At 41.3% G+C, this 12,701-nt stretch overlaps 1 long non-coding RNA gene across 1 annotated transcript in view; it reads left to right on the plus strand.

Moving 5' to 3' along the window:
• LOC125438787 overlaps positions 1-2,283 on the plus strand; it is a 38,066-nt gene extending 35,783 nt beyond the window's left edge. Inside the window, exons 3-4 of the long non-coding RNA XR_007245405.1 lie at positions 273-394; positions 2,194-2,283. This is a non-coding gene — a long non-coding RNA (uncharacterized LOC125438787). The remainder of the gene's footprint in view (positions 1-272; positions 395-2,193) is intronic.
• Positions 2,284-12,701: the final 10,418 nt, after the last annotated feature.

The raw sequence follows: 12,701 nt of genomic DNA on the forward strand, positions 1-12,701 counted from the left end.
CAACCCTTTGGCTGTATATATTTTCCATCATGTGCAGGAATCAACTTTGGGCAAATTTAAAGAAATAGCATCGCTGGTCGTGGACCATGTACATTGATACATGTACACAAGTAGCTAGCCAAGGTTTAGAACGAGCACACACAGGCTTCCTGAGCCCTTTTGCTGCAGTTTCCATCTGCTCTGTAAATTAAGAAAGTTTAATTTAAATCATGTTGCAGCATTTGGCACAGCTGACACTCATCGTAACATTTTATAAATTTTGTTTTCATTAGAAAAACAATTTATGTACTAGTAACAGCAGGTGGCTGTTCTGGGATTTCCAGGCTGTGTGACTGTGGTCTGGTCATTCTTGCTGCTAACATTCCACCCACATCTATGGCTGGCATCTTCAAAGGTATGTCAAAGTGAGATTTGTTTCTCTCCATGGCACAGTGTGGAATGATTGTGTGGTGGGGTATATGTTTTCTCCACCTTACAGAGGGATGGGAGACATTTGCATGTGTCTGGATAAAGTTCATTTACTGTTGCATTTGCAATCACATTCACAACTGCATTTGCAATTGCACTAGCAACTGAACTTCCAATTTCATTTGCAATTGCATTAGCATGTCTCTGGGTGGAGCTCATTTGCAATTGACTCTGAATGTCTCTGATTTTTGGTTTTGAATTTTTTTTAGTACTGGTAGCCAGGTTTTGTTGATTTTTAAACTCTATTCCAACTAGTTTGTATAGGTGTATTTTGCCATAGCAATTACTGGAGTTACTGACTTTGAAACCAGGTGATGCAGCAATGAAGCCACTTCCACTTGAGAAATGATGGTGAATTTGTTATTACCTTTGTCATAATCATTCTGAATTTTATCTTGGTTCATATAAACTCCATTTATAACTGACACCCTTCCCTAAAAGTTAACTTGCAACTATTAAAATTGAGGGTGGGTAACAGGAGAGAGCTCATGCTTGGGTTTCAGCACAGCCAAATTTATATATAAGCTAATAAGTTGGACTGCTAAATAGCAAACAAAAACAAACCTAAATTTTGAGTAATTCATTAAAAACATGCATTTTGGAAATGCTATTTGCCTTTTAAGTGTCGAACAGAAAAGTACATGTTGAAAAGATTACTGAGTAAGATGAACACCCCAGAGATCAGATGAACCAGTGGGAGATTAGTTATATGGTATTCCAAAGCAGTTCCACACTGTCATAAATACATTTTATTTTATTTACTTATATCATGCCTTTCTCCCCAATAGAGATCAAATCTGCTTACATCATTCTCCTTTCCTCCATTTTTCCCCCACAACAGCCTTCTGAGGTAGGTTAGCCTGAAAGTTTGTGTCTAGCCCAAGGTTACCCAGTGGGTATCTGTTGCATGAGTGGGGATTTGAATCTGGGCTTTCCAGGTCATAGTCCAATACTTTAACCACTATACCACACTGGGTATCATCAATGCGGCTAGTTCTCAACATGGCCACATCTGGTGATACTTATATTCAGAGCGTGAAGCCATGAACAGACCAGATATCTTTCAACAAACCTTTCAGAAAAATCCAAAATATTAAAAACAAACAAAGAAATCCACTGAAGGGCTTCAAACTCCACAAAATAATAGAGCAGGGTCTGTAGCTTTTAATAAATGAATGCCCTCTGTGGTATAACAAAATTGCCAGCTAGTTCCAGCATTGTTTTTCTGTCAGTAAAATGTGGGGGAGGGGAAGGGTCTTTTCCAGGATGGTTTTGGTCTTTGAGAGAGGACTCATCAGGTCTAGGACCAGCATCAACTATCAGGTGACTTGTCATTTGGCTTGCATGAATCAACCAGGTCTGGCTGGTTGCTAATTTTCAACTGTAGCCACCTCACAAAAGCCAGTGTGGTGTGGTTTGGTGTGGTGTGGTCAGTTTAGAATCTGGGAGACCTAGGTTCAAATCCCCATCAGGGGTGGAGCAAGAAGAAACTGTGCCTGGGGCGCGCGCACACTGTGAACCCCTGCTGCAACACTGCCCGCCCCCGCCCTGCTCCACAATACCCTTGCCATGCCCCTTCCATGTCCCTCCACGGCTTGGCCATGCCTCTGCTGCTGCTCTGCCTGGGGCATCGTGCCCCACCTGGCCCCCTGGGCACTACACCTCTGATCCCCATTTAGACCTGAAAGCTTTCAGGGTGACCTTCTACCATTACTGTATTTACAGATTGTGTGATGTAACTGCCTTGGATCTGTGGAGAAAGATGGAGTATGAAATAAACAAACAAACAAATAAATAAATAAAGTTGAAGATGGGCAGCAGAGAAATGGTGAGTTGGTGGGTGAGTGGGAAGGAGATGAGGAAGCAGAGATGGATAAGGGTATGGGGGTTGGGAAGAGGGAGGAGGGAGAGAGGAAATAGCATGGGTAAGGTGATAAGAGGGAAAATGAGATTCCCCTTACAGGTTCCACACTGTGCAGTTGGGCCCAGTCTGGCAACCAGCACCACCCAACTGGGCCATAGTTTTCCTGGGTAGAGGCTTTAGGCACAGAGAAGGATGGAAAGCTATGGACAAAGGGCAGGTAAAAGTAGGTTGGTTGTTGATGTAAATGAGAAAAGGAGGCAGGAAAAAGCAGGAGGCTACAGGCCTTTCAGGGTAGGGAAAGGGAAGTGGTGGAAGATAAGTTGCCCCTGCAAGTCTTTCTGGGTCCCCCATTTGTTCACTCTTGTTAGCAAAGTGCATTTGAAATTCAGGAGAATTTCAAACGTAGTTTGTCATGCAGTGTGGGAGGCTAGTCTTGAAAGAAACCCTTCATGCCCAGTCCTTTGGGTGTACTTAAAAGCGCTCACTGGATTGTGACCAGTGTGAAGTCTTATTCCTTTAAATGCTTTGAAATGCAGGAGTTACCATCCTGAACTCTTTTCATATATTGAAAACTGCCTATTGTATTCATAAAACGAACCACTGATAAATGATCTGAATAAGGGAGACCCATTCCTAAGCTTGGGGAAAATGACATTCTAAAATGATTTCTTTTCATGTAAGTGATGTTGGCAGTGCCTTTTTGCTACTAGAATGTGTTCTGGAATATAAATTGCCCTGTGTAATAGCACAGCAAAAGTGCCTTCAGTAATCCTGCCATTGAGGGTTTTTTCCCCTTTTGTGACTTTAAATAGTTCCTTCATTTTCCAGGGTGAACACCAAACTTCAGCAAATGCAGTGAACTGGTGAGGAGGGGGAGGGGGAAAGCCCTAATAAAGAAAAAGTCACAAAGTCTGGAGCTGTAGCCAGATTTCCTTTGCAAGGTGAGGTGTGGCCAGCTTTTTGTGGGGAGCTGCCTGGGAGGGTTCCACACCCTCCCCCCAGACCGGAGAACCCAAAACTGGCCATGCGCCAACCAGCCAGACGCCAGGCTCCCGGCTCTCAGCACTGGGAGAGGTCGCTCAGCCTAGTTATACAATGGTATTATCTCAGACTAACCACCGCTGCAGAAACTCTCAATGTTTCCTGTCCTTCTGGTCGCAGCACAAACTGTCCGCTTTCCAACCACTTTCTTATACACTCACAAGCACTCGGTCGCCAGACATGCTGAACAAATGTCTAAAGTTACTTTCCCTCTCGGGATCTGTTGCCTCAGCAAGCTGTAGCTTATTGTATTTTTATCCCCTTCTGTCATGATTGACATGGCAATGAGTCACATGAGAAAAGGGAGCTGCTCCCAGATCTGTTTTCAAATGCCAACAAATCTTTTGTTACAGTAAAATGACTTCAGCTTTACTAATGAAATATTTCTAGCTTCAAGGATGGTCACTATGCACTATGCACTTTGCCTTCTCCACTTTTGGGACCACGTATGTAGAAGAATGTCTCACAGAAAGAAAAAACCCTATCCATCACTGCACATGAAAGTTGTACGTACTTCTGCATGTGATAAGCTTATTTTGAAAGTACAGGTGATAGGCTTATTTTGAAAGTAACAGTCATCTGCTTGATTGAAGTGGGAATTAGTCCCATCCCCCCCCCCTCAATCAGGTGAGCATCACTGCAAAAGCTAAGCAGATGATGTCAAACTCCTGTCCAATAGAAATACTTTTATATGGTATATCCCCTAGCACAGCACAGGAGAAACCATAGGTTAGGGTGAGGTATGTAAGTATACATGCAGGAATTGTTCTTACCCAGAAGCAGAATTAATAATGAAAAGCAGAAAAAAATTAGAACAGTTTTGTTTGGTACAGATGACAGGCAACTGAGTTTAGCTTTTGAAAATGATAAATTTCACCATTTGCTACTGCAACATCCAATATATGCTGTTCTGATCATATTATGCACAAATCTGCTGAGTTCAAAAATATTATCATTGAACTATGTACGTATTATTCAAAGGTTAATCAATTTGTCTATAAAAGAACTAGCATTCATTGTAGGAAGTTTCCTGGACAGTCTCATATGTCCATCCCAAATACAACTGGAAATATATCCAGTAAGACTATGACATTACAAGTTGATGTAAGTGGTAATGAAAGAGAAAAGAAGAATCACTGCAATTATTTCTAAAAACAATATTTACAAATTGTAAACCTCAGTTAGAAAACCACATTTGAAAAGTTTCCTATGCATATTCACACAGTGCTGGTCTTGCAAAGGAAAAATCTTACCTTCCAAAGGCCGCAATGGCTGTCTTCTGTGTTTGGGAAAGCACCTTAAGGTTTATTTCTTCTCTCATTGTCAGAAATTCATTAAGTAGAGAAGACACAACTGTTTCACTTTACTGTTCACCTCCCTGTGGGAAAAAAACGCCTTTAGGAACTATTTTGGAATAGCCCAATACGATGTCCTTTGTTCCTCTGGACACTCTTCTGTATCTCAGCTACTTCAGCTGGAAATCCCTGGTATTCTACAACTTTTTGAGGATGCCATTTATGTTTTCTTAAATGGAATGCACTCCTATGGAAAATTACTCCAATCTAAACCTACTGTGTTCAATCTGTTTAGACCAGAGAACCTTAGAATAGGATTGCACTGTGTGTGGTAAATACAAGATGCACCACAAGAGGGAGCATTGAAAAGTAATATTTAAACATTTTAAATTGTGGAAGAAAGTAGTTTTTTTAAAAAAAAATGCAATAAAAGGACAGGAAACTAGGCTGTTAAAACATGGTTACTAACTTTGAGCACAGTCCCTCTGCACCAATTGTTACAGCATCCTTGTGAGGAGGACTGGGATCAGTGAATCCCTTTGTGGATCTCTCCCCCACCAATCCACATGCACAGACCATGCGATAAGTATTTGTGCAGCCACCCCTCTTGGAGTTCAGAAGACTCCAGTGGGACACCAAGTTGCCTGTGTGTGTTTACCCAGAAATGGAGGGGAGAGTGAAACCAGAACTCTGCTCCATTAGAAAGCATGCTGTAAGCAGGGATGTAGTACTCACCGTGCAAGAAAACCAAGCCCACGCTGATCTTTGTTCCAATCTTTCATTCTCATCTTGCAACCTCACCGAGAGCCACACTACTGTGTGTGGTATATATTATGTGTTTGTTGTATGTATTATTTGGCTCTCACTACATTGTTATGGAGTAAATTCCACCTTTTAATTGTTCGTTTACTTGTTCAATTTATAGGCTGTTTGTCCCCGACAGGTTCAGAGAGGCTTACAGCAATTATATCACATATTTATCAATAAAAATCAATAAAACATTCCTATGGTATCTCAGCGCCATCAGCTTCAAGAGATAATATTCCATTACCACTTTCCATACCAATCATCGTTATATTGACAAGAGGGAGCGGGAAAGGAGGAAAAGAGGGAAGGGGAGAAAAGAGGTGAGCTCAGTGGATGCTGTTGCTGTCCACAACCACAGGTCCGGTGGAACAACTCCGTCTTACAGGCCCTGTGGAACTCATTGGACAGTGTTCATGACCCAGGCCAGAGCTGAGAAATCCCTGGCCCTGTTTGATCTTAGCGGGTCAACATTTGGGCCAGGAACCACCTGCAGGTTGTTGTTTACTGAAAGCAAGGCACTTTGAAGGACATATTGGGAGAAGTGGGCATGCAGGTAGGCTGGTTCCAGACCATTAAGGGCTTTGAAGGTTAATGTCAGATCCTTGAACCTGATTTTTTTTAAACTTCCTTTGACCTTGAAGGGTACTGTCAGAAGACTAGAAAGGTCCACCATGAGCTCATCTTTTTTCTGGGGCTACATGTCTAGAAGTTTGCCCAGTGGTATAGAAGTGTGGATTCTGCTGCCTCATTCTTTCCCCTCTGCAATTACTCCACAGAATATGCTATGACTTGCTGAGAAAGAGGTCCCTCCGTCCCTCACTTCTGATTGCGGAGTCTTGGTTGCCCATTCCTTACTGGCATCTCATACTGTAGCTTCCTTGCTCAAGTGGCCGCCTCCTTTGTGGCATAAAAAAGCATGTTTCTTTCTCATGGACACCCTGTGTGGAGTGCTCTGTTTGAACAACTGTCCCACCAACTTTCTCCTGAGAAGATCTCTTGGGTTCTCTCTGCATGCCTTCTATCTACTGTGTGGCCCTGGAACTTTCCTTGGCACAAGTTGGTTGTGGGTTTCCTGGATTTGTGTCACTAGGGGATTCTGACTCCTCTGGAGTGAGACCTTGTGGCTAAAGGCTGCACATTTTAGCTGAACCACAGAGTGCACTGCTTGAAACTCATAGATGTATTCCAGAAAGATTATAGTGACTTAACAAAACATGTTCTGCAGAAGCAAGCCCAGGAAAAGTTAAAAATCCAGTCTCCAGAATCGGGAGAGTAGCTCTGTCGCTTCTTTTGGCTATAAAGATATTTCTGATGTATTAGAATTCTTGTTAATCATATTCACTTGCAACAAAACTTTGGGTGTGTTCTTGGTGGGGACCCATGGAAATCAACAATGCTATAGATAGCTCCGTCTGATTTCATTACCAGCTGATATTTCTCCACATAGTTCAGTTGAAGAGAGGAAATTCTGAAGTTCTTTGTTAGTCCGACTTGCTGAGCCTGCATTTCAAGGCCTTTCTGGCTATCTTATTTTTCTTTTTTTCAAGTAAACTGAGTACAATATTTAGAGCACCATGGTGATTGAGTAGAATAGAGTAGAATATTTAGAGCACCATGGTGATTGATATCAAACTCAACACTGAATAATCAGTATTTCAGAGCTCTATCATGCCACTTGGTCAATATTAACTTAATGAACTTGTTTGCTTTAGGATATCATGTGAACTGTTTTCTTTTTAAAAAAACTATTGTTTTAATACTGGTTTACATGTAGCTGACATGGCATACTCTCATACTTATTAAGATTTTCAGTAAATTACAGTATGTATTACCTATAATTATTGTACCAACTATATGTAATACTTTCCCCAAGGACATTTCCAGGTTGGGGCAGGGTTTCCTCTGACAATCTGCACTTTCCAGGCACACAGTGAACCAATTCATTTTTTTAAAAAATAACCTTTGTTGAATTATAAAATAACCAGTTTAGATTAGGATCATGATGTACTTAAAGAGGAGACTTAGAGCATCCCTCCACTTAAATGTTTTGTTGACCAAAAATAGCCCTGGACACCCTTTGCCCCGTTATGTAAATATAATGTACACTTCATCAGTACCTGTGGGGAAGATAACTTCTCCAGGGCTGCAGCAAGTTGGAAAACTGATGCAGGGAGGAAGATCTAAGCACCCTCTCTCCAGGAACTATAGTCCCAAACTAAATTAGGGCTGTTCATGCCTGGAAAGTGTGCCTTGAGAAATCTCTTTGCCCAATCCATGGATGTCCTCAGGATAAAACATAATGTGTACTTAGGTCTTTCAAAAGAAGTAGCACTGGTGGTTACCCCACTTTTAGTGATGCCAAGCCAGCTTTAGAGGTGGAATAAGGGGAGTGTGTGATATAATATCCAGTCAAAAACCCAGATGTGATGTGAGTGCATGTGATGGTCTGACTGTCCCTGAAAACTCCATGGTAAACATCACTCAGTCCTCCCCATTCCAAGAATCCTTCCTGCTTATTGCAAATTGTTAACTTTTCTCCAGGGCCAGATTAAATGCACGACCATGGGGAAATTAGCAGGTAGGTTTTCATTCATTTTGCTGAATGATGCTGTGATTGTAAATCAGGAAATTTGGACACTGCTTTGCATTTTTTAACTTGATTGTAAACAGTATGATCTCACCAGAGATAAATGGATCACAGTGTACACCCTGAAGTGGTACATGCCCTACAGCTAGAAATAGTCGTGAAGTTATCAGTTGATACTGATCCAAATGTAACCCTGACTGTGGCAAAATGTTTTATCTATGGCTTTTACTGTTACTTCTTTCTAATTGTATTTTGCTATGTTTAGTTATTTCTGTGTTGCTGGACTTATTTAATTTGTTTTGCTCATGACCTGTTGGTCCATGAACAAGACAGGCAGGCAGGCAGGCAGGCAGGCAGGCAGGCAGGCAGGCAGGCAGGCAGGCAGGCAGGCAGGCAGGCAGGCAGGAAAAATTTAAACGTACCTATGTGGCTCTCCATGGCCTATTCCCAATGGCATAGTACCAAGGGGGCAGGGAGCATGATGCACCGGGTGCACGCCAGTGCAGGGGCATGGCGGGGGGCATTCTGGGGGCAGGTGGGGGCGTGGTAGGGACGCAGGGCTCATGCATGCTCCTGGTACAGTTCCCCCTCACTACGGCTCTGCTTAATCCCCAATCTCCTACAAAGTGTTAAATGCATTTTTTTATTTTTTCATACAAATGGGGTGGGGGGGGGGCAGAACAAGGTTGTCACTAGGACTCCCGCAGAGCATTCTACTATAAATAAGATCCAGGAGGAAATGGTGGATTAATTTACAATTGTACTTAGATCTTTTGGTAGAAAAGAGTATAATAAAGGAAAGACATATGCCCTATATCAAGGTTAACAACAACAACAACAATTTTTCTACAAGAAATCTCAGGAAGGAAAGGAAGGAAAAGGGCAAGTTATTAATATGAATAAATTACCATATACATTTCTATTTTGCAGGTTTCTGTGCAACAAAATAAGTATGTACATATGTTACACACCCACAGAGCACTCCTAAGCAGAGTTACAGCCTTAAAGTTCAGCACTGCTTAGGATTGCATTGTTGATATTGTCTCCATGGTCAGTAGCCTCTCTTTTTCTACACAAAATCATAACCATGTAACAAAAGTATCACATATTATGTGCAAAGAGATTTTCAACCTAAGGAATTTGTCTGCTGTTACAGAAAGTTGGACAAGATGGCTCAAAAAAAAGGTATTTTCCACCGTCTGGTTTCCTGAAAGTAATGTTATGAAATTCTACAATAACAAGTCTGAAATTTAAAGTGACAAATACGCCAGTAGGATTTTTTTCCCCCTTTGGTAACCTGGAGATATTTGCAATTTATTTTTTATAGTTTGAAAACAAAAGTTCAAAATCCAGATCAACATCCTATAATTGTTGAAGAAATAAAACCGATTTGTTACAAAAGGAAAGTAAACAAAAGGATTTTTGCTGCTCAGTTGGTCCTAAGCATTCCAACTTTATTTTCATTTCCTTTGAGTGATTTGCTCTCTTGCTTCAAACAAAACATTCCTTTATAATTGTGTAAGGCAGGTGAGCAGCAAAAACTTCCATAATATGTTTTGCTGTTATTAATACAGATGCTCCAAAATCAACAGCTTATCTTCTCCTATCGGAAGTATTTCAGAATTCTTTCTGATACATTCCATTGCTGGATAAAAGAATGTTTGCCTAGACCAACTTATCTTTTATGCAGCACTGACTGGTTGGATCTGCCTGCAGATTCTGAGCCAGGAATCATGCAAACAGGTCTAGCTATTGCATGTTGTTGTTCTTAGCTCAAAGCCTATAGTGCTTGTTTATTTATTTATTTATTTATTTTACATTAAAAACCTAGTAGAGATACTTTGAAATGGAAGCATGCTTACGGCTTTTCTCAAGTGCTATTTTGTGCACAAATTTTCTGCTAGCTACTCTAGGGTCAATAGATTCCATGTTTTTAAAAGTTTTCCACTGGGATAGTACAACTGCTGCAGAGTCCACCTTCTGCTATAATTCTGTTTTATGGTATCACTGGATTGTGATTAAAGAAGTATCACCCACTAGCAGTACCCCTCACCAGCTTAGTGATCTGAATGTATCCTGTGCCACAGAGAAATCTTAAGCCCAGAGTTTAGGAACTGAATATAGATGAAGCTGCCTTACATTGATTCAGATACATAAATAAACAGTGCAGTATAGATAAACAAAACCAAATAAAAATAAGCAAAATATATGTATACTGCAGCTACTGTCTGACACAAAGTAAGACTTTTAATTAATAGGAAGGCCCAACCAAACAGATGCCCTCAGCAAGTGATACAATACTTGAAAACAGTGGAGATCTAGACAAATTTATACAAAACAGCAATAAAAAACAACCATATTCTGTGAAACAAGTAGCAATCCAACCAGTACAGTAATGAAATATCCAATAAGGATATTTAAGTGAGAACAGCTCAAATGGGTACAAAAGCAAGTAGTAATCCAACCGATACAGCAATGAAAGATCCAGTGAGAGCATTCAAGTAGAAACAGCCCAAATGAGTACAAAAAGGACAGGCTTTTGGTAATAATAATTCCTGTTTCATATGGGAACAAAAAATTTTATTATTCAGCAGAGCTGTATATTTAATGTCCCCTTTAAAGAACAGCGTAGCGTTTTTTTGCCTGCAATTGATGTCTACTTTGAGTATTGTGCTGTCCAAAAGGACGCTATACAGGGATTGAATTTGCATTCTAAAATGTATAAAAGACCCTCTATATATCAAAAGGATTCCTTTATCAAATTAGAACGATACAAAATATTAGAAAAAAGCATTCACCTTAGCAGCAATATTCTGCAATAATGGCCCCAAAAAACTATAAATTAACTCTGCCAAGGTACATGTGATACATAGTTGCTACCTTCTTTGAAATACTATCAAGTAAGAAGAACAGCTGTTATCACTTATAGACAGTGTTGATAATGGTGACATTTGGCTGCACCAGTTGAATGACTACTTGCTTTTGTACCCATTTGATCTGTTTTCATTTAAATATTCCTATTGGATATTTCATTGCTGTACCGGTTGGAGTACTACTTATTTAACTGTGTATGGTTGTTTTGATTGCTGTTCTATATATAGTTGCTCTAGACTTTTGAAGTTTTCTAGTATTGTATCTATTGCTAAGGGCACCTGTTGGGTTGCACCTTCCTATTGTATTACAGTCTTACTTAACTTTGCATCAGATATTATACTGATTCAGGCCATCGGTCTATCAACATCAGTGCTGATTCTGTCTTCTGTGGTGGTCCTCAAGAGCTTTACTTAGATCCAGCTGGAACACTGTCCAAGTGGCAGCCCCAGCCATGCACTCACGAGGGATGCCAGCTTCCAGGTGGGACCTGGGAATCTCCCAGGATAACAGCTCATCTCCAGACTACAGAGATCAGTTCCCCTGGAGAAAATGGCTGCTTCGGAGGGTGGACTATGACCTTATCCTCCCAAATATCCATGGGAGTTTCCCAGTCTGGATCTGACTACTCTGCTCCCCCATCATCTGCCAGTACCCAGAGGAGACCTGTAAATCCCAGAACTCACCTGTTCTGAAGAGCCCTTTGGGCTAAATAGAGGGAACTCCAGCAGTGGCAGCCCCAGCCAGGCACTGTTGTGTCAGGAAGCACAATCAGAAACTGTGGAGAAAGGAACAACAATGAAGCAAAGTCTGGAAATGTGTGATTGGCATCTTTAGAGCTCAGCAGACAAGACAGGAGGCAGGGCTCCTACAGCAGGCTGCATCACCAGGGAACAGGGCAGAGGAGGAGTCTGTTAGTGGCTTGGGCCTCCTGGGATGTATGCAGGCCAGCAAAGAAGCTTCTTAAACTGTTAAGTAGGGTGGGCAGGAGAGGGGAAGGCTCAGCCAAGGAAGCCATTGGATGGCCCTTCATTCACTGAGACCCACCCTGAAGAGAGGGCATTGGGGAAGTGCACACCCAAACAATCCTTTATTAGACCAGCTCAAGGAGAAAGCCTGCCAACATCTAGGTGAGACTGGAAATCTCTGGAGATTACAACTGATCTATGGATGACAGAGATCAATTCACCTGGAAAATATGGCTGCTTTGGAAGATGGGCAGTCTAGCATTATATCCCTCTTCAAACCCCATTCTCCCAAAACTGCAAACCCAAAATCTCCAGGTAATTCCCAACCCAGAGCTGACAATCCTACCAGGAAAGGCTTGGAAAAAAGAGCCAGAACATGATTCTTGGTAGAAGGCTAGAAAGACAGAGTTCAGGGTGTCAATGGATTCCTCCACCTTTCTTTATCTGAGGTGCTGCCAACTCACTATTAAAAAGGATGCTAAAAGGCACCTCTGTTCTACACTCTGACACACACAGAAGGGTTGGCCAAACTCATTGCAATCTAATGGATCCAGCGGAGAACTCTTGCCCAACATTTCATATTGCATTTGAATTGCAATTTAATTCACACAGTTCATGTATTTGTTTGTTATATTTTTATCCCTCCCTTCCTAGCTAAGCCAGGTTCGGGGCAGCTAACAACACAGAATCACAATGAAAACCATAAATATATATATAATTAAAACATCATCCTCAAACTGGCTTGGCAGCCCGTTTTTGAATGAAAATGGGATAAAATGGCATGAATAAGGCAATAGTGT

Source organism: Sphaerodactylus townsendi, linkage group LG09 (assembly GCF_021028975.2).
Source record: "Sphaerodactylus townsendi isolate TG3544 linkage group LG09, MPM_Stown_v2.3, whole genome shotgun sequence".
Taxonomy (NCBI): Eukaryota; Metazoa; Chordata; class Lepidosauria; order Squamata; family Sphaerodactylidae; genus Sphaerodactylus; species Sphaerodactylus townsendi.